The sequence below is a fragment of the Alexandromys fortis genome, unplaced genomic scaffold (genome assembly GCF_014885135.2).
Source record: "Alexandromys fortis isolate MF-2015 unplaced genomic scaffold, M_Fortis_MF-2015_v1.1 scaffold_134, whole genome shotgun sequence".
NCBI lineage: Eukaryota > Metazoa > Chordata > Mammalia > Rodentia > Cricetidae > Alexandromys > Alexandromys fortis.
The window spans coordinates 4,633,659-4,639,099 of NW_026068007.1; positions in this window are offsets into that span (position 1 = coordinate 4,633,659).

The following is a 5,441-nucleotide window of genomic DNA, read 5'->3' on the forward strand; positions in this document are numbered from 1 at the left end:
GCGCCTCCCAGCTCCGTCTGCCGGTGCCTGCGCCTCCCAGCTCCGTCTCACCATAATTATTTTTATTGATTCTTTGGAAACTTCACACCATGTGCTCCAGTCCTATTCATTTCTCAGTCCCTCCATATGTGCCCTTGTGGCATCACCACTAAGAACATTTGAGAAGGAATAAAAACATGAATTAACAAACAAATGAAATCACAAGCAAAACAAAACAAACAAAAACCATTTCTGTCCTCTCTTTCCTGCCTCTCTATCACCTCTTCATTTGTCTTAGCAGAATTGGGAATAAACTCCTTTGTCCAAACTGCTTTATTAGGAAAAGTTCATTGTATAATGAGTTGTTGTTTGGGTTCAAGGCTTCTGGCTTCTGGCACACCATCAGTACTGGATGCTCACTAAAACTCCTCTCAAATATCCTACGGTTACCCTGAATCATGGAGATCCTGTGATATGATTCAGCAGGACCGGCCCCTTCATTCACTCTGGTAGGTCATAGATGGGGTAGATGTTAGGGTGGGCCAAATCAACGTCTTAGATGTGTGCCTGCGTTGGTCCCTCTGGGCCACTTGAACCATCCCCCGTTAGGCAAGAGGTGGAGCCAGCTTTCAACAGGACTTCACCATGGCCCCAGCTCAGATGGAGGCCCAGACCCCAGACATCCACATGAACTTTGATGGTAACAGGAGACACAGACATTAGCACAGGCCTTTGCTGTGATAGGACAATGGATCCAGACATGGCCCTTGGCCGCAGCTCAGACACAGATCTCAACATGGCCTTGCATGGCAGCACAGGTCACTCAGATCTCCTATGGCCCTGGTGGCAGCATGACCTTCAGATAGCAGCAAGGGCCCAGGTAGTGGCGCAAACCCCAGATATCTGCAGGACCTTCAGTGGTAACAGATGCATGGATACCCACATATCCCCTACTTCACCAGGGCCACAGACCCAGACACGGCCCTGGTAGCAGGCTGGGCCTCAATATCACCATGGCCTCAGAGGGCAAGCAGGTTGCCCACATCAGCCATTTATTGCAACTTCACCTCTTCAGATCTGCCTCTCTCCATACTAAATGAACTATTCTGCCTATCTATCTATTTATCTATCTACCTATCTACACACTAATATGAATATGCACATAGTGTACTCATCATTATGGCACATGGGTTTGTGGTTGTCTTCTATCCACCCAGGCATCTCTGTCCTTGTGGCCCTATAAAACTGACCCACCTTCTGCTCTGCTTTACCTTAAAGTTCCAACCCCTAAAAGCTGAACCTCCTAAAAAGGCCAATTTGGATTAAAAATTTTTGGTGTAATTATTGTTGCATCTGTACTCGTCTCGATCAGACCTTCTATGACAATGTCAGTTATTCCTATTTTTAATTTTGGTCTTTATTCATTTATATAAGTTTCCAAAAATACCCGTTTTATGGTTTCTTCTGAATTTTTAATTCTCTCTTCTATTTCTTCTATATCTCTCTTCTGTAGCTGTTCTAGTATTCAGAGCAAACATTTCCAGGGGAAGTGCTCAGGGCCAATGCTGCTCTGTGGATGCTGAAGCATCCCTGCTGAGAATCACAGAGAGAAGGGCAACAGCATGGCTGGAAGCTCAGGGATGATGATGGCTCAAGGCTGGTTTTGGGATTAGGAAACTGGCTTTCTAACTTAGAATCTTAGCAACATGGTACAGAAAATTTCAATAGGGTGGAGTGTTCAGGAGAAGTAATATCAAGGACAGTGGTCCATTGATGAGTAGGGAGACCCACCTTGATGTTTAGCTGCTTAAGGGGGTCATGGTTAACAGACAGAAAAACCAGAAATATAGAGAGATGGTTAGGCAACCCAAATGTGACTGGATTTTAATAATTAAAGACAGAAGAGATGATCAGGGAGGTGAAAGCTGCTATCCCATGAAAATCCCAACTCCTGTGCCCATTGTTTAAACTGAACCCCTGGAGCTACAGAGGTGGTGCAGTGGTTAAGAGCACTTGTTGCTCTTGCAGAGGATCCAGGTTTGATTCGCAGCAACCTCACACGGTGATGCACCACTGCATGTAACTCCATTCCTAGAGCCCAAATGTCCTCTTTTGGCCTCCAAAAGCACCAGGTGCATATGTGCTGCACATATATGCATGCAGTCAAAACATAAACCTATAAAGCAATCAAAACTGGACCACCTCCAAGATAGACACAGTGTTACTTTCTAGGGGACATACAGATCAGGTCCCAACAAGAGTGACCACTCTGCCCTGCAGCAAGTGCAGCCATTCTTCCTGCACTGCTTCACTACTGCCCTGTCACTCAGGGATGAACCCAGAGATGCTCCTGTGAATGGATGGTGCACTGGTTTGAATGAACCTGTCATCTATACAGTATGGTGTTTGAATACTTGCTCCCCAGTAGTGGGCAGCTGTTTAGATTGTATGGCCCGGCTGAAGGAAGTATGTCCCTGGGGGTGTGGCTTTAAACCCCATTCCCATTTCTTCATCTCTGGACCTTGCTTGCGGTTTAAGATGTGTGTTCTCAGCTATGCCTGGTGTCACATTGCTCTCATGGCAGCAGTTGAGAGGCAGAGGAAGGAGATCTTTATAAGTCTGTATCCAGTCTGTTTTGTGTATTAAGTTCTAGTACATCAGGAACTAAACAGTGGGACCTTGTCTCAGAAACCTAAACCAAACTAAAGCTATGTGGGCTCTAAGCTTGCTGCTCCAGCCACCATGCACGCCAGGTGCCACGCTTCTCTGCTGTGAGGTGAAGGATTCTTGTCCTCTGAAAATCTATGATTCAAACCTTTCCTGTGTATGACTGTGGCCTTGGTCTCCATCACAGCAGCAGAGAGTGACGAATACAGCTACTGTATTAGTACTGAAGTCTTCACAGGACAGACGGTCTGTGTTACACCTGCTCATTTCTGCTTGTAACTGGAAAGCAGACAAGGACAATAAACCAATGAAGAACATGTCTTAATCTGTCTCTAGGACTCTCTGAACCAGGACAACTGTCAGCCTGAGGGTCTAATTCTTGGAAATGATCCTGGGTGAAGTTTATGTCTAATTGGAGAAACACCTTGCTTGGGCAGAGGCCAGCCTGACTCACCTTCAGCAGGGAAAATGCTCCATTTTATTAAGGCTCCTGATATGGTAATGGATCTGAGAGAAAGCAGCCTGTCATCCTGCACTATCAGAAGGCCTATCAGGCCTCAGGCCAGACATCACGAGAGGATCTCTTTCCCACTAGGCTATTAGGTGGACAGGTGACAGTAAGGCAAGATGTCCAGAAGAGAGACATTGCTGCAGGAATATAAGAGGTCACTTGAGAGTTGAGAGCTGCTTAACAGGGAGAGATAGAGACTCTTGTCTGATAGAACATCTCCTGTTCCCCAGATGCTTTTGGAGATCTTACCTTACCTAGAGGAAGAGACTGAGGTTAGTTCTCAAGTAAGCTGCCACCTCTTTCTCAGCAAGCACCTCAGGCTTCAGTAGTGATCTCTATGGCCATGGGATCTAAGGAATCCACTGGGTAGCAGCGAGAGATCAAAAGATCCTAAATCCAGGGTCTCTTCGTGTCATTTCTAGCTGACACAGAAGTCAAAGGCAGCATAGATCCCACCGCTGTCTGGGAAACATGCAGCTTTTAAATTCTTCTGAACACACTCTGTGGTGATGGGTACCAGTACTGGAACATGGGGTACACCTAACTGGGGTCAGAAGAATGATGGGAGCCACATTTGCTGTCCTATTCATCAGCTTGTTGCATTCCAAGTCCGTTACACTACAGGTAGAATTGAGTAATTGATGCAGGACAGATATAGTCAGGCTTGCCAGGTTGGATTGAAATTACGCCCCTGCAGTCAGTTTTGTGGGACAGGACAAGAGAATGCAGCTTGTGTAACTTAAGGCCAGTCATGCCCACAGCAGCTTGAGTCACACTAGGAGTTTCTCTCCTGAGTATCTGATACAAGCCTGCTTTACCTTCAGCCTCACCAGGAGCATCCCTCTCAACCACCTCACCCCACCCATTCTGAGTTTCCTTCTGATCTCGCTTCTGCACTTTCCATCACCTTCCCTCTTCCTACATCTAAATCCCAGACTCACTTTCTCCACCAAGTCTCTTCCCCTCAACCTTGTCCTCCTCCCACACTAATTGTTCTAATGCTTGGCCCAGTTGCCCAGCATTCCTCATCCACAAGGTGCCCTTGTCACTCTCCCCTCCCCCCTTTCTATCTCCTTCCTTTACCAACATGCCCCTCCCCACTGGAGACCCTTAATAACTATCTTGTCAGTAAAGCGGTTCTTTTCTCCATAACTCTATGACACTGGAACCTAAGTCCTTTAGGAAAGTTCTGCAATCAGAAAATTATTCCGTAAAAAGCAAATTCAACCCTGTAGAGAGGACTCAGAGGTTAAGAGCCCTGACTGCTCTTCCAGAGGACCCATGTAGGAATTCCATCCCCTCTTCTGCATTGTTCCCTGAGCCTTAGCTGTGGGAGTGTTTGGAAGATTCATCCCTTAGGAATGCTCTCCACAACTGTGCATACTGAATTGCTGTAGTTTTCTGCGGTGCTCTCCTTTCTTTGCAGAGACATTACCTTGATGAAAGTGAAGAATACATTTACTCTGGTGTTTAAGGACAAATGTATATAGATTGCTGTTAGAGATTATGCTGGTTAGTAAATTAGTGGTTGTGGATTCTCCTCCAATAACCATGACTTCAGTACTAATTAGTTAGCTATGTTTATTATGGGTTTCCAGTACCAGGCATGATGTCCCTCTTGCTGAGCAGGTCTTAAGTTCAATGAGAGAGCTGCTGGATACCATCAAGGTATGTGTGCCAGTTCTGCAGAGATACGAGTTATTGTGGCATGCTGCTCATTGATGGGGTCCAAAGGCATCAATTGATGGGTGGAAGTATTTGTTGCCTCTCTCCTTTGGAAGCTAGCCTGGCACCTTTTGGAACCAAGAAAGGTTGTCCCTCAGGGAGGTGACTTTAGGTCAGTTCCAGCTTAGTGGCTTCTGGGACATGTCTCTAAAGTGCATGGTGTCTTCAGCAGTAGGGTCTTACGTTCCAGCTCTGGGGAAAAGAAGCGCAGCAGCAATAGCCTGTATGCCTTAGTAGCCTCTTGACAGCCTGTTGGTCAGCCCTGACCAACAACTCAAATGAGGGTCTCTCTTGTCTGGTATTGGGGTTCGTAGTCTCCAGGAGATAGCACAATCATCCCCCACGAAAAACTGTTCATTAGAAGAATGTATGTATATTTATACTTGGATTTACATTTGTTATATTTTAGGTAAATATTTAATAGCATAAATCCTTGTCACCTCTTCAACCATCTTGCTGTTATTTTACCTCCCTCACTGCTTCTCCTGTATTTACCTAGGCACTTTTCTAAGTAGAGGATGCTTTTCCAGATTCCCTATCAGTCCAATTGTAACAATTC